We start from the raw sequence: 21,004 nt of genomic DNA on the forward strand, positions 1-21,004 counted from the left end.
TTGCTTATGTATGTGCCTGAATAAAGAAAATGTTTTTTTTTTTTTTATGAAAACAGTTTGAGTAAGAATATTTATAGTTTTCCTCTTGAAAACAATTTTAAATGTTTCTGCTTCTTTTCTAAATTACAGAGATGATTTTAAAGTCAGAAGAGTGAAAAGTGCATGAAGTCCTAAATATGCAAGAAGCACATCTAGATATTTTAAATGTCTATGGAATATTTATGCTACATTTAGGAGAATGAAGGTATCTTTTAACAGGGAACCATTTTAGTTAAACCTGATGACTCTAACAATCCCTGGAGAATTCATGGACAAGGATTAGCTCCATGTTGTTTCTCTGCTTTTGGGAACAGAGGTTCTACCCAGACAATTCTTGTATTGATTCCTCAGGATGGCCATTGGAGTAGAGCAGATGATCTGTTGTTTTATAAATTGTATAGAAAAACCTAAGAATTATCTTCCTCCTCTTCAATTTAGACTGGTTATGATTTTTTTAAACCCTAGCAAAGGAATTAGTCCATAGAATTGTGCAAAGGCAGTAGATCCAAAACACAAGGAAGTACATTCAAAGGTTGGGAAATACTGAACTAGTTGCTACTTCACCTGTCCTCTCTTTGAAGATTTTTTTTTACAGTTTTATTTTGAATTTATATTGTATTCCAGAAAGGGTATAAAAAGTAAATAAATAACAAAACTAGGGGAAAGAAAAGGGAAAGGGGAAAAGGGGTGTGCGGCCAATTAGGGAAGGAGCTACAAAAAAAATAATAACTTTCAATTTTATTTGGTACAGATGCAAAAATATAGAAAACATTTTAAAAGACCTTTTGAACTAAATTAAATTACAATATACAATGCTTCTAGAATCAATAAATGAATCTAGTCATTCAAATCCCAGAGTTAAAATTTCATTTCTTTCAGTTTCACACAATAAGTCCAAGAGTGGTTTCCAGTGTTTGAAGACCTCTGATCTAGTTCCAGCATCAGATTTTCGGCTTCATGGGTACAAGGAGAGCATTTCTACCTATAGTTAGGAGCAGCTGTGATCACAGATGGCTTAGATAAGATTGAATACAAGTTGGACTGATTCCTTAGGCATTTCAACTTTAACAGTATTTATACATTGTGAATGTCATGAGGATACAAAACTATTTCACTTCATAGCCTGCTTTTCTGGATTTTATGCTCTTTATTACAACCATACATGCAACAACTGTGCAGGGTATTAGCTTTCCAGGTTTCTTAGGTATTGGGTACAAGAAAGGTAGTGAAGAGTAAAGAAATGTCTACTCATAATAAAGCAATAACTAAATTAATCTTTTCCTATCTGATGCCCCCTAGATATGTTGGGATTACAGTTTCCATAATCAGTAAGCATCATGACCATAGGCCATGTCAAATGGGTATTACGGATGCCATAGTCCCACATATTTGATTAGTATTGGATTGTGCCAAGGCTAATTCCTGTATGATGAAGATTCATTATGTTCAAAACTCTGTGGTTATTCCACATAGTTTCTAAAAAAGGGGGGATAACTTATATCATCAATGCTATATCCATTTTAATAAGAATCATTTGGCATTTTTTAATTCCTATGTAGACACACACATATAGATATTGTTCAAAAACACTTGTTTTCTTTCTGAACCATGATTTTCCAGGACACCATATCTAGAACATCATAAATGGCTTCAGGTTCAAATGATTGACTTCAGAACGCTGCTGGACCATTCCAGGAGCAGTTGAAACAGTAGAGTTTGCACATAACACACACACAACACACTTGTATTTATTCTCTGTGCTTTAGATTCCACTCAAGAGAGAGATTTGGAGGAAAGTATCAAGTGACAGTTCATAGTGACCCAGTTATTAGAAAACATCTTTGCTCATATGGCATGACTGGAGATAGGTGTCATGTTGATAGGGATTTGGAAAAAGTTATTTTGTTGTTGTTGTTCTCACTATATTTATACTTTCAGAACTAAGACACAAAATGAAGGTATCTGATAATCCCAGAATAGTAGAATACACTTTACAATTCAATGCATTATTCATTTTGACCTCATATACTTGAAAGTCAAAGCAAAACAAATCAAACCACAAACCTACCTTGACATGACCTCCTTAAGAAACTCTTGTTTTTGTACCAGATGTGTCTCTGAACATGACTGATCACCTCCCCATACATTGAGGGGAGGAAGAGAAGGCAGCCTATAATAGATGCTCCTTTTGGGTCACTGGGATTAGCTGGAGTAAGGGGAGTGTATGTATCTTGTGGCCACTGAGAAATAACTGGGTTTGGCAGGCAACCAGGATTTGCTAAGCCTTTCTTTTAGCCAAGAAGTAAAATAGAATCTAAGTGCTAGAATCTAAGAATATCCCAAACGTGGAGGGGGGGGGAGAGAACTGTGACAGCCTGCTATCAGCTGTGATTGTTTAATTTAAGAGAAGACTAAGGTTAGAGTACCAGTCAAGCCTAGCTACCAAGAGTCTTAAGGACTAAGTCAAAAATTACAGCGGTTATAGGATGAAGGTGCTGTTTCTGGACTGGGCCATTTCTAAATGGCCAGTTTTTCCCCACCCATTCTAAAAGTCCATTCTAAACCATCTTTGGTTTCATTCCACTGGATCAATTCAAATTGATTCAGTTCATCCAAGAATAATCAGCAGTCATAGCATTGACTCATTAAACCTAAGAATCGTCTCCTTTTGGTCTCATATTTCTGGGTCTTTTAGTTCTCCAGCTAACCATTGTCACCCACTCTTGGTGCTCAGTCTTGAATATGTTCAGGAGAGTCCTGGTCAGAACCTGGCATTGCAAGAACCCTAGTTAGTAGATTGTGTCCCCGTCGTCTTATCTCTTGAGCTCTGACTCTTGGATTCTATCAGTGTCTAAGGACTCCCTCATCTCCTGCTCATTTTCTGAAGATGAGCCCAAGCAGTGATGATGCTTTGCCATTGACTAAACAGCAGGACCTGAATTTGGTTACACACTTAGAGCTTTTCTTACCCCTACTCATGGGCTCATGGTGTAAAGGTACTCTTTATATGCTTCAATAGAGAACCATAATAGCATTTACAAGTTTCCTTCAGATCTCCTGCCTGAATAGATAGAAGTCAGACATAGGTTGCAGGCTGTTTCTTTACCTACTGAATACTCCATATTCAATTTGAACGGAACTAATGTGGTGTTGAAAATGTGGACTTGGATATGGAAAGGTCTGTTCCTCAAAATCAACAACTGAGAAAGAAAAATGGCATGAAATGTCTTTTAAAGGAAGCAGTATGAACGCAGTGCCCCAGAATGCAGAAAATATAAAAGTTAATGCTTGTGAATGGTAGAAAGAATAGAAGCGACTAATACTTCTTCACACAGTTCTGCACTTGAGGTTCCAACTATCTTGTGGTTTGAATGGGGATTGCACAGTATAAATGAGAAAGATTATGGGAATACAGAGGGTTTTCCCGGCTGTATTTTGTATGGTATCCACATAGACTACTGGCTCACAAGGGTGAAGCTTAACACCCCCAAAAATGAGAGTGACATTTTATCCTCATTACATTAGAGGCAAGAAAGTTAACAATCATTTTTTTTCAATAAAAAAGGAAAGAAAGTAGGAGTCACTTTTATTTCCTTTTAAAAACCTATACCTCGCTCAGAGCTTACAAAGCTGCTATGGGACTAATTTTATTTGTGTTTTTATTTTCAATTAGGCCCAGTTTCTCTGTGATATAATTGTGAGCAGCTGCGAGCATGTAACAGTTATAAAGATAAAAAAGTTTATTTTAATTTGAATTCTGGCAAAGCACCCATTAAAACACTGTAATGCTAATTTTAAAAAAGAATAAGCAAGAGAATATATAACAAGCTTTACTAGACTGTTTTTTTTTTCTGCGACTTTTTGAACAGATGTCTAAAATTTACCTCTTTGTGAACAGGAAAATAGGGTTATTACTTAAATTAAAATAAAACCCAAAGGTGTTTGCAATGCATATATCTTATAACATCTTAATTCAAAAGGTAAAGGGTCTGCTTTTGACCAAAGAATTCTCCCAGATATGGCAGTGGTGATGTTTAATTGGATTTTTAAAAATTGGTTATCTAATAACACAGAAGATAAAAAGGCTTTTTGTATTTATCCTAAACCAAAGAAGTTGGCTGTGATAGCATTAAAAAAAAAAACCTCCCAATTTATTTCATGTATTATTAAATAAATTTCTATTGTGGATCTTTTTTTTTCTTGACCTTTATTTTGCACCTAAGTGTTGTTTGAGTGCTGTAAGCCAAACAGAGGTGGCCTGGAATTTTCTCAGCTAAGCCAGTGTGGTAACAAGTTCCAGCGTAACATGTGGAAAGTTGCATTTGTTGGGACATACTTGTGAGGAAAGTTACAACAAGCTGTAGCGAATCCATTTGCAGGGAATTCTAAATTCTGCTTTGTTTTAGAGCTAACTGGTGGTAGATTCATTGTAGGTAGTGAAACACAAGGATGTAAAAACTTGTTACAAAGACTTGAATGTGTTGGTTGGATGTTCCTGAAAAGTATAAAACAATATATATTTATCTGTACATGATCTATTTCCATAATTAGTGAATTTTAGTGTCTGCTAAGAATAGCTTCACTGTCAAAGAAAACCTGTCTCTTTAACCTGGGGTGCCCACATTGCAGCCCTGGTCCCAGCAGAGATTATACTACCTGAGGCTTCTCAGAAAACAACAACTGAATGAGAAATTGCTGGTGACCTTCTACCGCTACATCATAGAGAGCATTTTAACATACTGCACCTCTGTATGGTTTGCCAATTGCACAGTGGCAGATAGGAAAGCACTCCAGAGGGTTAATGTCATTGCCCAGAAGATCATCGGTTGCCCTCTGCCCTCTTTAGAAGAGCTTTATAGCTCCCGCTGCCCTAAGAAAGTTCAAAACATTCTCAAAGATCCATCTCATCCTGGGAATCCTTTTTTTGAACTATTACCGTTTGGCAGACGGTACAGAAAAATAAAAACAAGGACAAATAGGCTGAAAAACAGCTTCTATCCCAGGACAGTAGCTCTTTTGAATTCTGTTGTATAGTGCAGTGTTGGTGTGGTGTCAGGGTTTCTGGTTCAATGCATGAAGGGTGAAAGATGCATGTTTGTGTTTATTTTCATGCTCATGGTCATGATGTGCACTGAAGATGGTGTTTGATTTCATTGTATGAGGTGCAATGACAATAAACTAAAGCTGCAAATAAAGATGACTTCTGTGCATATGATTCTGAAATTATATAGCCCAAATACAGATTTAATGCCTCAATGATGACTAACCCTAAAGCTGTAGAATAGGGGAATCAGTTATCTCCACTTGTAATCATCAATATATTGAATCATATGCCACAAAAGTCATCACCATTTACTTTAGAATGTGAAGTTAAGGTAGCATTAGTTGATTAGTAGATGTTTACTAGAATGTTCAAATAGAAACCTGCCTATTCAAAAGTCATATATTTCTGAAAACAAGATTCTGGAAAGAAAAATGGTCCAACTTAAAATCTTTCAAAGTTTGTATAAGATTTTCAAAATGGTTTTGTATCATGAACTGCCCTGGTCCTTGGAAGTAGGATAACTTATATTAATAGATAGGTAGATAGATAATATTGCAAAAGTACACAAGTACACATCAGTACCTGTGATACTGATATCGTAAACTTTGGTTAATACTGATAGGCTTATTTCATTTTATATTATTAAATTTATATACTTTTTTAGATATATTTTATTTTTCTCTTTTTATTTCTAATACTTTAAGATTTTAAAGAATAAAATATTCATAATTTTAATCTAAGTACATACATATTGCTGCATTGAAATCTGAGTTAAAATGAAACAATATATCCAAATTTATAACTTGATAATAAAAGGGAAAACATCTATATTAAAATATAATATAAAAATTGTGCAAAACAAGACAACCTTGAATTTGCTTAGGCCCAATATGAATCTGTTTGAGGTTTTATCTTATATTGCATTATTGTATCAACTCTTACAGTGTTTGCCTGAAAGACTGAATATGAATATGCATATTTTCCTGGGTGATCTTCCAATTCAATGAAAAAAAAATTAGGAGAAAGTGAATATTTTCTCAAGATTGCCAGAATAGGAATATTTCAACTAATCTATGAACTATTTTATATGCACAGATGGTATTTAGCTTTGGAAATAAGAGCTGCTGTTGATTTCAATTTGAACTATTCTGGAAAAAAATATCACTCTTCATGTGACTCTACATTCTCCATTTAGCAATTCAGAAAATGTTTTAGTTCTTGTTCATTTTATCTATAATTTGGTCTTGCTTCCTTTTGATTAATCTGTGCCCAACAGCCTTTCCAAATGTTAGTCCTGCATTTTTAGAACCTCTAAATGCACTTATTTTGTCATCTTAATCAATCATATTAGAGAGATTTGAAATTGAAACGAAGGCTCCTTGGCACTTGATTGCTGAAGAAACTGACCAAAGGGAAACTATTAAAATATCTGTTTTTAAATAGCTGCCCTATAGTTTTATCACAAGAAATTGTTTAAATTGTGTTTAATGAAGTCACATAAAAAATAGAAGCTGTTCAACAGAAGCAGAACTTCAGCTAAAGAAAAATATTTGAAAGTATTCATGTAGACATATAGCAATACTATTTAGACTTTTATTTATTTATTCATTTATTTATTATATTTGTATTGCCACCTATTCACCATGGCAACTCATACACCACTTCATAGTGATGTACAGAGTTCTCTAAGAAGTTTCCAGAGTCAGCAATATTGCTCACAACAATCTGGGTCCTCATTTTACTGACTTCAGAAAGGCAAGTTTTACCTTGAGCCCATCAGGATCAAACTCCAGACGGTGGGCAGTGTTTGCCTGTAATACTGTATTCTAACCACTGCGCCACCACAGCTCCATCACCACCTTATCTAAATGCAGAGGCTGATTTTCATCTATGTAGAAACTGTTTATGAATATGATACCTTATTATGTTCCTTATATTGGCCAGATTACTCTTTTGGGACAGACGGAAATATATCTTCACAAAGCTTCTTGCAATAAAATAAAGATTGGGATTCCAAACCCTCAATAGGGCCCAAAAAGAAAATATCTGTTTGCTTTGTTTGTTTGTTTTTAAATACCTATAATTACTGAGGTCTGTAATGCTTTATTAGATTGTATCATCATTCTGAAATTATAGAAAAATTATAGTGAATGAAAATAGGTTTTGACAAACTATAATTGGGGCAACTTTATTTTCAGCTTTAGATCAAGAACAATTTCAGCTGGGGAAAAAGCCAATTAGGATTATTTGACACTGAATAGCCAGCCATTTGTACCTAATCAATAAAGATGCAAAGTAATTGTCCTCTTTCAATCTGTTCCAAATGGTTTTTCAACTGGTACACTGTTCACAGTCCAATAAAAGGTAGTACTCTAACAGACTGAGGGTCCATCTCATCTGTTTTCCAAGAGATCATACATTTATCAATTCTTAGTAGAAATCACGGTAACAGAATGAGCTAGAAACCTTATGCTTTATAATATTAAGAGGGGCAGGAAGGATTCCTACAAAAACAAAAAGAATCCTAATGTATTTGGACAAAGCTGGAATTTAACTTTCAAATTCTTTCAGACCTATTTTTCAATCTTTCAAACATTTTAAAGTGAAGAAAATGGCTCTGCCTAAAAGAATGAATGAATGAAGAAATGAATGAATGAAAATGATATAATATGGGTTGTACAAAAACAGATTTCAAGTTATATTAAGCACCATTGTAAAAGTGGATAAGCTCAACTACTCAGCATCAAAGCTCATGCGAGACAAATTTTGCAATAAAACGGTTGAATATTGGTGATGCAATTTTGGCCTATATTCAGGATTTGGGCTGGTATTAAAGGTGAGAATTGGAGAAATTAACCTTTGTAAAATACCTTGTTCTACTTTTGGTTCAATAATTAAATGTGGAGCAAGAATTTTCAGTTATATTCCTTGGAGCAGCCTATCCAAAAAATAGGAAGCTGTATTGGGGATCTAGATGAAAGAATAGAATAGAATAGAATAGAATAGAATAGAATAGAATAGAATAGAATAGAATAGAATAGAATAGAATAGAATAGAATAGAATAGAATAGAATAGAATAACAGAGTTGAAAGGGACCTTGGAGGTCTTCTAGTCCAACCCCTGCTTAGTCAGGAAACCTGTATCATTTCAGACAAATGATTGTCCAATCTCTTCTTTAAAACCTACAGTGTTGGAGCATTTACAATTTCTGGAGGCAAGTTGAATTCTCGACCTCTGGGCTACTAAAACAAACAAAGCTTTCAAATGACTACTTCCCCTTTTAAATGAATATGTAAAAGTCAGAATTGACTTGGCTCTATCTAAAGCAGTGAACATAATGTGAGGATCCTTGTGATGCAGGTAGCTAAGCTTGTGTCCGGCAATAAATTCTACTAATGAATAAATACAATATAATGTTTACATTATATATTAAGATAATACAATCCCTAGCCATTGAACCAGAGCCACTTCCACAGGAAAGTGATTCTGTTTTCAGAGCAAACAGTAATGATTTAAACTGGCGTGCCCTTCCATATAAAGCATACTACTGAAAAGCAAGTCATTTTACTGCGATAAATACTAGTTTCTACCACATGGGGGCAGCTTCTGACAGCACAGCTGCCACCTGTAGCTGCCTCTGTTAAATCATATTTTTTTTAGTGAAAACCTGTAATTTTGCTTACAAGGACATCTACTGTCAGTTGTAAACTGTAAGACATGCTTACGGGACATGCTATACAAATAATATGGACATGAAAGGCTACTGCCCAAACAGAATTCTGAATCTCAAATTCAGAATAGCGATAGCAATAGCACTTAGACTTATATACTGCTTTATAGTGCTTTACAGGTTTAGTCAGCATATTGCCCCCAACAATCTGGATCCTCATTTTACCCACCTCGGAAGGATGGAAGGCTGAGTCAGCCTTGAGCCTGGTGAGATTCGATCTGTCAAATTGCAGGCAACTGGCTGCAGCAGAAGTAGTTTGCAGTACTGCACTCTAACCTCTGCACCACCGAAGTTCTTCCAGATAACCTAATCTGTTTCTCTACATGCTATGTTTAATCTCTGGCCCATGGTGAGCATCTTGTTATTAGCAGGAACATTCTCTTTAGAAAGAATAAATTTAATTCTTCTTTTCCAAGGACCAAGACAACATCAACTCCACTGAAATCAATGGAAAAAGTTGCCATTCTCAAGAATGATCACTTTTCTTTTGGATTGGTCCCTTGGAATTTTTTTCCTGCTCTGGGACAATACAGCTATGAAAAAAAGGGTGCAGATTTTAAAAAAAAATCACTCAAGCAATATTTAAGTTCAATTGTTTAGTTAATCCAATAGTTCAGTATTGTGGAATTGTTGGTGTGCTCTGATTTTGACTGTTCATGTTCTGATGTTCCATTAGTCTACTATGCATCATCAATGATGGTGAGTTTATCCTGCCAGTATTGGTGTAGTTTTCTCCTTGGTAGTTTCTTAATTAGGGTATTGTTATCAGTTATTGTTTGTCTCTTGTTAATCTCTGCTTATATGGGTGTTGGTTTCTGGAGAGGGTGTGTTCTAATCATTATGTTTCCTTTTCGGCACTTTAATTGTCCTTGAATGGTGTGTAAATATGGTTTATTCCTATGTGTCTACTGATGGATGATTTGTCTGAATGCTGAGCTTCCAGGAATGTCCTAGTTTTTATTTATTTACCTTGGTGTAGGATGTGCACAGTTTTCAAGCTGAAACTATGTGGAAGAGTCTGTCCATGTATAGTAAGATTATGGAATTATGAAATCTCACAACTATGCAATTTTCACTGTGCTTTCTGGCTAGTTGGTGTTCATGATGTGCTCTGCTAGTCTTCTTCCGGTCTCTCCTACACAGTGACTGTTACATTCCTTCCATTGTATATTGCAGATAACTTCTGTTTTTTCTTCTTGGATACTGTTTTTTTTTTTTAATTTACTTAACATGCTTTAGAAAGCTTTAGTTGGTTTGTGTGCTAGTGATGCCATGTGATTGTCATAGTCTGTAGGTGGTTTCTGAGATGTTTTTGAAGTGTGCTGTGTTATCTTTTCCACAGTATGTGTTAAGTTCTGCAGTAGTGGGTTGAATGGTCAGTCTTTTTTTTTTTTTTCATTAAGTTGTACGGGTGTCCATTTCATTAGAATATGCTGTTTTAAAAAGTCAACCCACTGTATTACATTTAAAATTGTTTTCATTATTTTTATTTTGCTGATGTTATCCCTTCTATTGTGGATTAACAAATATATTTAATTATACAAAGAGACATTTTGTATCTAATTATTTGTGCCTAAGGAAAATGGCTATCAGCCATTTGTTTTCACAGGTCTTTCATTTCTCTATTCTTTCCTGTAATATTGAAAATTCTTCTGAATGTTAGTAAATGTTAGGTAAAACCTCCAGTAATGTTAAACAACTGAATATATAAAAATACCTTTGTTCTACTTTTCAGAATTAAGTTATTTAAAGCCATTAGAACTTTTAGACTACATTTCTGGAAGGTCATGTGACCATCAGTTTCAAAAATTACACATTGGCACTGTAACTTACGGTCAGGTTAGTTGGTGTTAACATTCCTTAATCTAAATTTAAAAAAACACCATTTTTTCCTTTAATCTAGATTCTTTTTAAAAATTCATATGCCTTATTCTAGATTTAAAAATGGTAAAAATAATATTCATTCATCATTGAAAAAATGATGCAACCTTCTTGTTTCATGAAACCATAAAGCTGTCCATTTTGACACCTGAAAAAATATGTCTGCATAATGTTTATACATATGCATATTAGCTGAAAGACAACCCATTAATTTTATTTAAAATTTATGTTGTGAGGATCTTGGACAAGGTACCTTCAGGACTACTTCTGGTTTTCTCCATAAAGTATTGACCATTCTATCAGACCTGTCCCTCAGAACCAAACCCACACCTGGTTTTTATCTTGCTCTTGGTTCCATTTTAGATAGGGCAGATGAACAGGCAACAATAGCAGAAAGGAGAGACATCAGAATACAGAGTTAGGCTAGGGCTAGGGCTAGGGTTGGAAGAGACCTTATAGGTGTTTCAGAAGTAACTCTTCCCCCCCTTTCATTGGTGCAACTATGGGAAGGACATCTGTGCCAAAGTCCAGGATTATACAGGTGACTCAGATGATCTAGGGAATGGAAGATGATAGAAGCATGAGGTTCAAGGGGTGGGATCGAAGACTAATATCCTTTTTATTGGTTTTATCTTAAATTGCATTAGTATCTGCAAAAGCAAGAATGTTCCAGTAGAAGAGAATCTATGTATCTGAGGGTTGAAATGTTGGGCTCTTGGTTCTCTCTGAGCTTGGTTGTTGGCTTGTAGGCATTCTATTACCAGGCTAAGTAACATCATAACTTTCTCTCACTGATGATGATCAGAGACCATCAAGAATACAACAAATAAGGGACTTCTGGTTTGAGCCTCTTTGGCGACAGACCGAAACCTCATCTCTGCGAGGCTTCAATCCGTGCTCGCCGCTGGAGCGCCCCGAGCCAGCTGGTTTCGGGGCTAAGACACCCTGTAGAGGTGGTGAAGAGGGGGGAGACTGCCTGCAGGGTTGAGGAGAGCTGCATCTCTCCTCCTCAGCTGGCCATTACTCCCTTCCCCAAAGACAGTTGTAGCGGTGGTCAGAAAGAAGAACTTTGTGGTGGCCACCAAAAAGAAGAACTCGACTGGAAAAGAATGTGCAGGAGGAAGATAAGAAGAGAAAGTTTTGGTTGACCGGGTCAAACAGCAAAAGCAACAAATAAGGTGCTCTGGAATTGAAACTATTAAAAAAAAACAATAACATTGTTCCCTAAGAAGATTTTTAAGCTGCGAAGGAGAGAGAAAAGGAAAAGATTTGGGTTTTTTTCCCCTTTTCCTATACTGACAGCTAAGAGACTTAAGCAAGAAATTGGAAAAAAAATCCACTTTGACATTAATAGGCATTTAATGCTGAAAATAAAAAGTCAAAGGGATAATAAAGATTTCTGGATAATCAAAAGCTTTTGAAAACAGGAAAGGAGAGAAAAAGAATAAAAGGGCAGGATCTGGGAGGGAGGAGACTGCCTGGAATTAAAAAGAACTTACAGCAAAATCTCAACAAGACTTCCAAAAGATACATTTTAACTGAAATATCGCAACAAAAACCCCAGGAAGAGAAAGTGGAAAAAGAAATAAGAAGAAATAACTTGGGACTATTTGGATTATTAAATGATTTCTGGATTTTTGGTTATTGTATTTGAATGACTAAAATCAATTGGGTGGTTGTTTAAAACTGTTTAAAATGGCTCCACTTTTAGAAGAACTGAAAATGGAACTTTAAAAGTACAAAGAAGATGCACAAAAAGGGAGAGGTTCTTTTGGCTTCGTATTTCAGTTTTTTCATTTCGTATTATATTGAAGGTCATAACCTTAAGGTATATATTGAAGTTTAAATAAGAGTTGAATGGATGTAATTAAAAGATATAAAGGTGTCATACTCCAATTAGTAACTAGAGGAGAAAATTTGTTTAATGAGAAAAGATAACATGAAATTGAAACAGAACAGACAAAAGTATAAATATAATGATTTGAATTGAAATGAGATAATCAAAATAAAATTGAGAAAATTAAAAGAGGGGAAAAACTATACAGAAAATGTAGAATAATATAAGATATGGAATAGAACACAAAAAGGAGCGTGAAATTGAATTTTGTGTCTGTATAAAGAAGTTCAACCCGGGACCATGCTATTTTCAAAAAATATGTTTTACTTGTATTTTGTATGTGTGAAAACCCAAATAAAACTTTATTTAAAAAAAAAAAAGAATACAACAAATAAGAAAATATTATTAACCAGTATTGCATCGTTGTATTTTTATAACAAAATAGTGAGGCAATGTCATTAAATCCAGGGGCCATTATTATTTAGCTGTGTGTAAGCTTGGAGCCTTGATAGATGCCCATTTCTAGTCTTTGCCCTTCCCATAATGGTTGTAATTGTTGTAATTAGCCTATACCTTTCAAATAGATACATATGTGCATAAAGTACTGTAGTAGAATATGAACAAACTCTTGTACTTATTCCTGAATTAAACACCCAGCTATACCTGCACAACTAATGACAGAGCAAAAGAAAACACCTTCGATTGGGCAGTCCAATGAAAATCTGCCTCTCTGGAATTTTATATTTAAAAAGGAAGGAAGGAAGGAAGGAAGGAAGGAAGGAAGGAAGGAAGGAAGGAAGGAAGGAAGGAAGGAAGGAAGGAAGGAAGGAAGGAAGGAAGGAAGGAAGGAAGGAAGGAAAGAATGAAGAGGCTTTAATAAATTAAGATAAAGTGAAAACCGGCATGCTACTAAGAAGGCTACATAAGCTTTTCTAAGAAAAATAGAAGTGATGGGCAGCAACGTCCCTATGCTTTGTGTATTTGCCTACCTCCCTAGATAAGCAACAATAATACATAGCAGCTGGTAAATCAATGTCACGTCCTCCCCATCTCAGTAACCATTTTGTAGGTAGGTGTGCCTCCACTCCAGTGTTGGAAGAAATATCCATCTGGTTCAATTCCAAGTCAGGAGAAAGACACTGGAAACATGGAGGCTGATTTTAAAGATGGTTTAATGATGAAGTAGAACCACATGGGTTCTGGGTAGCTGACTACATGGAGTGGAGGTTGAGGGACTTTTATATCTTTTCTTAGGCTTTGCACTTGTACTTCCTGTTCCTGTGCAAGAACATGTATTCTATTGGCTGTTGCAGAGGTCATAGCTGGCTCTGTAACTTGTCTGAGCTAAGTTTGGTTGAAGCCTGGAGGGTGATGCAATGTTCCCAGCAGATTGTGCAATGTGGTGAGCTCTGCTGCTAGATGGTAGAGGGTTTATTCTATTATGTCCTGAGGGGTCATGTCTTAATCCCATCATTCTGGAGCTGAAAGTCTTTTGTTTTGTAGATAGGTTGGTCCAATCTTTCTCAATGGGCACAAAATATCTGATGGGGCTATTAAGAAAGTCTTGGGAGCTGCTTTCTGTCTCCAAGAGCATTATTTCTCTATTTCTCCTTCAGGGAAATATAATATTCTGCCTTTTTAAATATTTCCTAAAATATTTCATTCTTCTGGGAGGGGGTGGAGTTCTTGAAACTTTGAATGTCTTGAAAGCTGAGAAAGATTTCCTTTTCAAAGCTTTTGCAGGAAGATGGACGTTCTTGAAAGGGAGCCAAGCAAAAAGGAATGGGAAGGAGATCTTGAAGCCACTGGGTGAACAGAACTGGACATAGAACAAAATGAATACAACCCTTCTCCCTTCTGCTCAGTGGCCCTGAAAACATCCAACAGGAACACAGAGACGTCCAGCTGGAGACATAAAAGTATTGGCACATCTGTTTATTTCTTTTTTATATATTTTTTGTGTCTTGTGCTATTAAGTCACTTTTAACTCCTTATGATCACCCGCTCAAGTCCATGCAGTTTTCTGGGCAACTTTTTTTTTGGAGTGGTTGGTCTCGCTTTTCTCTCCCTGGGGCTGAAAATGAAAGAGAGGGAGGGCTAAAGTCCCCAGCTAGCTTTGTCCCCAAGTCAAGACTAGAATCCTAATCTTTCAGTGTATGGGCTGGTGCCTTTAACCACTACACCATCTGGCTGTCTTTGAGAACATAGATCTCTATTTATATATTAACATGTGGGAAAAGAGCAACATGTTTTAGGTTAGACTTCAGTAATTACAACGTCAACCTCCTGGGAAAACAATCAGAATTTTAAATATACCCTGCTCTTCCCTGCCAGAATTATTTCTTTTTTATCTTTTTAATGTTAGAGAACCAGAGCTATTAAACTTTGCCCAGGTTTCTTGCCAAGGATATTATTTTGATTGGCTGCAGGTTTATGTTTGCCTAAGTAATAACCAACATAAGATTGGAAGTTGCCAGCAGGGAAAACATGTAATTTATACTTTCTTACTCCTTCCCTTAAGAGCTGAAGAGACTTTGCAGAGGCTTCAGTATGAAAAGATTCCCAGTTTATCTCCTGAAGGTGGTGAAGGAGAATCACAGGTAAATTGCATAGTGCGCATGCATTTCTGTGTTGCACTTAGATGAATACAAGAACAGCCTAAAAGTGGTGCAAACATGTAGAATGTTGAAACTCCTTGGTAAAATGTCACCTGATAGGAATCAAAAAAGGATGAAAGGAAGTCCTTAATCTTCTGACCTAAATTTGCACTTCTTCATCAATGCATTGTCCTTCAAAATTTACATTACTCCAACTTTTACTGTATGTCTTTTCGCAACAAAAAGAGCATAGGTGAGATAGAAAAAGGTGGGAAGGGAAGGGAATTTCTGAATATGGGAGAAACCAGAATGATTGGTTGAGGATGTTTTGAAGAATTGGAAGGTGACCAAGTTTAAGAAAGTCCTTTAGTTCTAAAAATCTAGTTTTGAGTCTCCATGTATTTAACTATATTTGTGGTGCTGAATTAAAATTCTGTTATTTTCTCTCTCTTTGTTTTTTTGATAGATTCCTCATCTTTAACAATTTTATGACAGCCATATAAGGTCTTTATGCTTGGAATAGTTTTATGTACTGAATTTAGCTTATGATAAAAAAGAACTTTCTTTAGGTTTTTTTTTAGATGACTTACCAAAGTCCACAAATTCCTTCATAAATGGAACTTGAGGTTTTAAAAAGATCATGACCAAGGTAGGCAAAAACTGATAGGCAAAGATTGAGCCCTGAAGTACTTTAACACTGTGCTACATTACTGATCTAATCAAATACAGCCATTATTTTCTGATAAAGTACAATTTGAATATAGCATATCTCAAACTCTATTTTAAGATAGTAGCTAAATATGGAATCAATAGGTTGAAAATCCCTAATAGGTTTTCTTTGTCCTTCTTAACCAGTAAGGCATATTTGAACTTTTCACATATTATAATATTGAGTTTTGAAATACTTGTAGAATTACAAGATAAATGTTCTGCTTTTACAGTATTACATGATTTGAGAAAATTATTACTATTTATTTTATTTTAGGTATTTTGAATCTAGCCTGATTCCACTGATTTTCCTGGGGAGTGATTTTTTTTTTTTACTCTTGATATTAAATGCTCTTTTGATGGAAATTGAATAATCATAACCCCTTCCTTCCTTCCTTCCTTCCTTCCTTCCTTCCTTCCTTCCTTCCAGTACCTCATTTATTTATTTATTCATACAATTCCTATGGAAAAAATAAATTTTAAGGCCTTTTTTAAAAGACAGAAGGTTGGGGACGTCAATGATAGCTTGTTCCAGAAATCAGAAGACACTACTGAGAAGTTACATCAAGATATATCTTGATGTCAATCCCCTTCCCTTCATAAAGGATGAGGATACTTAGCACCACTGAATCTACTATGAGTTTTTTTTTTAACCATTTAAAGCTTTCAAGTTGTCTTCAGATAAAAACTATCACATGTTTTTATCATCATAATTTTTTTAAAAAAACTCCAGTTTTGGCAGGATTATAGAAAAAAAAATACATCAATACCCAGTTGTTATGATGAGAAGACATCATATCATCCATCAAAATTCTATGCCAAAATCAACACTAACATTAACCTCTTTTTTTTTTTTGCAAACCATTAAACTCTCTGGGAGGAATAGAAATATTAATGGAAAAGCTAACTTTGGGGTATTAGCTGGCTTTAAAATTAACCAATAAAAAGCAAAGATGTTAACAAAGAATATGTTAACACCGAAAAACAAAGATGTTAACACTGAAAAACAAAAGGCATTGATGAAAAAATACTAATATGAATTGTGTATTATACCAGAATAATTATGAAGAGTGAATGAAATCAAGATAATCATAGCCAAAAAAAAATCATAAAAAAATCAAAAAAAATCATAGCCAAAAAGGCATTAAGAGTTGTTAACCTAATCCTACGAAGTTTTTTCTCTGGTAATATCACACTACTAACCAGAGCATACAAAACATTTGCTAGACCAATACTCGAATACAGTTCATCAGTCTGGAACCCTCATTACGTATCTGATATTAGCACAATTGAGAAAGTCCAGAAATATTTCACAAGAAGAGTTCTCCACTCTTCTACTCGTTGTAGAATACCTTATGCCACCAGACTTGAAATTCTAAAACTAGAAAACCTTGAATTACGCCGTCTTCGGTCGGACTTAAGCATGGTATATAAAATCATACATTGCAATGTCCTACCTGTCAATGAATACTTCAGCTTCAACCATAACAACACAAGAGCACACAATAGATACAAACTCAAAGTAAACCGCACCAAACTTGATTGCAGGAAATACGACTTCAGCAATAGAGTGGTCAATGTCTGGAATACTCTACCCGACTCTATAGTCTCTTCCCCAAACCCCAAAAACTTTAACCTTAGACTGTCTACTATTGACCTCACCCCTTTCCTAAGAGGTCTGTAGGGGGCATGCATAAGCGCACCATCGTGCCTACCGTCCCTGTCCTATTGTTTCTCTTATTCTTGTTTAAGAAGGACATATTAAGAGGAGAAATTACAGCTATCATAATTGGATTAGAAATTCTGTGATAAAAATTAATGTTTTGCCAACACATTCAACTGAAACCAGAACTTTTCTTGCTGGGATTAATAGACAGTTGATTGGACAAGAACAATGGGAGTTTATTTTTATATAAAATTAATTACTTCAAGAGTATTATGTGCACTCTTGAAATGGATTCTGTAATAAACACAATGGAGAAATGGCTGGTGAAGTCGACAGAACTAGCAGAGGTGACAAAATTAACTTATTTGATTAAGAAAGACACTTGGTAGTGAATGGAAACCTCTTTATGGACTTTTCATTGAAAAAAAGGATGAAAATTAATTTGCAATCTATGAGTATGATGATTTTAAAAGGTAGTTCATAGAAAGAAGGAAATTATAAAAGTATCTACTAGCAAGAAGATCAAAAGCCACTTCTTTAGAATCTTTTCCCCTGTTTTTTTTTCTTTTTATCTTGTTCACATTCTTATTTTCTTTATTCTTTAATTTAAAATTTGTATTGTTTTTAATTCTGTTAAAAAACCTCTTCAATAAAAAATATTTTTAAAAAAGATTTATCTCTACAAGTAACTTTTTTTGTGAAGCCAAGAATTACAACAAGGTTTGTCTGCAATGAGGAATGTATTCCCTACAACTCTGAGTTGTCTCATGCACGATCATGCATAGATCAGAATTACTAAATAGGTATTTTCCATTGAAAGTACATGAAAGGTTGTTAATGGTTGGGTTATTAGTGTTCTGTACAAGTCAATTTACATACTCGTAGCCCGCGTCGCGATTGGTTAAAGCGCGGCAACCGGATTGGTCGAGCGAGCCGCACTGATTGGCCTTGCGAATCCCCGCGATTGGAGGAAACTAATCGCGGGAGATTCAGCGGTGTCATTAACCGCGCCGCCGCGGCTCGGGAATAAAAGCCGCGGTTTTTCCCCTTCAAGCCCAAGCTGTTTCAGGAGCCAATAAAGAGCTGAAACCAAGTCACTGACTCCGAGCTTCCTTTCTCGACGGACACAACACTGGCGACGAAGGTGGGATCCAGCGAATAACCACCGAGCACGTGTCCCGAGGAAGACAAAGACCGACGAGATGGCCAGCATGACCCCACCAGCACCCTTCAACCCCGCTACCGAGGACTGGGAATCGTACACGGATAGATTCCTGATGTTCCTCGAAAGTAGCAATTTGAAGGATGCGAACGGGCAGAAGAAAAGGACCGTCTTCCTCACACACTGCGGGCCCGCAGTGTTTAAGATGGCCAAAGCCCTCGCGAAGCCCGAGGACGTGAAGGCGATGGACTGGGCCGATCTCGAGCCACTCCTTCGCCGGAACCACTACGCCCGCTGGTGCCCATCCTCATCCGGCGGGATGAGTTCTATCGGCGAAACCAGCGGCAGGACGAGAGCATTAGCGACTTTATAGCCGCCTTGAGAGACCTAGGGGGATGTGCGAGTTCAGGGACCTGGACGATATCCTCCGAGACCGCGTGGTCCTAGGCCTCAGGGATCAGGCACTAAAAAGTCGACTGATGGCGAAAGGCAACATCGACCTCGGGACGCCCTGGCGAAGCTTCCGCGGCGAAGCCACCCGGAAGTCAGCAGCCAGACTTCGGAGGACAGACAACGGGACCACACTGAAAACCCGAGACAAGCCGACGAGAAACCACCACACACCACGAGGACCTGGACTCCGCCTCCGAGACCACGGACGAGGAGGAAGACGTCCACCGACTACAAACAGGACGGGACCGGCGAGATCAACGAGGTCGTAAGTCGGGAACCAGTGCGCCGGGTGCGGGGAAATCACCTTCGATCAGAGTGCCGTTTATCGACGCGATCTGCCGGCACTGCAACAAGAAGGGCCACATCGCCCGAGTCTGCCGACTCAAAAGACACACAGCCCCGCCGGCGAGAACCAAGCAACCGGGGACGAGACGACACCCCCGAGAACCAGAGATCGCCAAGCCGACTATCGCTGGAACCGAGACAACCGAGGACGGCGGAGCGGGAAGGCCGCCAGAGAGAAGAAACCCACCAGACGGTCACCATCGGCCATGCCGAAACCACGGATGCCCGGAAGGTCTACGTGGAGGTGAGCATCGAGGGCGAGCCATGCCGGATGGAGGTAGACTCCGGATCCTACCTCTCCATGGTCGCCTGGAAAGAACTCAAGCGCCTGGTGCCGAACATCCAGAAAAGAGGACTGGAGAACCAGAAGCTGATCATCAAGGACTATCAGGGGAACCGCATCCCCGTCATTGGGACCGGACAGTTCGAGGTAACTTTCAAAAACCGCACCGCGAAACTTCCCCTGACTATCGTGGACCGGAACCGACCCAGCCTCTTAGGACTCCAATGGTTCGCGCCACTCGGGATCGAGGTCACGGGAATAAACCACACCACAGAGGCCGACTGGGAGCAGCAGCTGGCGAGGGATTTCCAAGAAGTATTCGGCGGCACCCTAGGCAAGTACAAAGGGCCCCTATCTCTTTCAGCCTAGACCCAAATGTCGCCCCCATACGCCTAAAACCCAGACGGGTGCCTTTTGCACTCCGGAAGAAAATAGACGAGCAAATTGACAAGCTCGTCAAACAGGGGGTTTTGCAGCCAATCGACCACGCCCGGTGGGAGACCCCTATAGTCACCCCAGTCAAGCCAGATGGGTCAGTAAGGATCTGCGGGGACTATAAGGCCACCCTCAATTGCGCCCTGCAACAAAGCGCCTACCCCGTCCCAGTAGTGCAACACCTATTACACTCGCTGGGGGGCAAGGTCTTGCGAAGCTCGACCTGGCGCAAGCCTATCAGCAACTGCCGGTCGATGAAGAGACCGCCGAGGCGCAAACAATAGTCACCCACCGGGAGCGTTTCGTTGTAACCGACTCCAGTTTGGAGTCAGCGTAGCCCCAGGAATTTTTCAGAGCCTCATGGAGAGACTGCTGCGAGGAATCAAGGGGTGGCTCCCTATTTTGACGATGTATTAGTGTCGGCAGCCAACCAGGAGGAACTAGAGGGTCGCCTAAGGGAGGTACTAGAAAAATTCAAAGGGGCCGGGCTAAAGGTGAAGAAAGAGAAATGCCAGCTATGCACAGAGCAAGTCGAGTTCCTGGGGTACCTCCTAGACCGACATGGCATCCACCCAACCGGAAGCAAGGTCAAAGCCATAAAGGAAGCCCCCACACCCAAGAACAAAACAGAGCTGCAGGCATTTCTGGGACTGCTAAATTTTACAATGTGTTCTTGCCCCAAAAGGCGACCGCGGCGGAGCCTTTGCATAGGCTCCTGGACAGGACGGCCAAATGGACCTGGGGAAACGGAGGACACCGCATTCAAGAATACCAAAGACCTGCTCACCTCGGATGCCGTTCTCATTCAGTATAATGAGACCCT

At 37.9% G+C, this 21,004-nt stretch overlaps 1 long non-coding RNA gene across 1 annotated transcript in view; it reads left to right on the top strand.

Moving 5' to 3' along the window:
• LOC148130963 (uncharacterized) overlaps nt 1–15,132 on the top strand; it is a 268,594-nt gene extending 253,462 nt beyond the window's left edge. The window contains exons 6-7 of the long non-coding RNA XR_015749516.1: nt 14,267–14,451; nt 15,054–15,132. This is a non-coding gene — a long non-coding RNA (uncharacterized LOC148130963). The remainder of the gene's footprint in view (nt 1–14,266; nt 14,452–15,053) is intronic.
• Nucleotides 15,133–21,004: the final 5,872 nt, after the last annotated feature.

The sequence above is a fragment of the Notechis scutatus genome, chromosome 4 (genome assembly GCF_049901735.1).
Source record: "Notechis scutatus isolate UNSWTSFEM ecotype Mainland chromosome 4, rNotScu1.2, whole genome shotgun sequence".
Lineage (NCBI taxonomy): Eukaryota > Metazoa > Chordata > Lepidosauria > Squamata > Elapidae > Notechis > Notechis scutatus.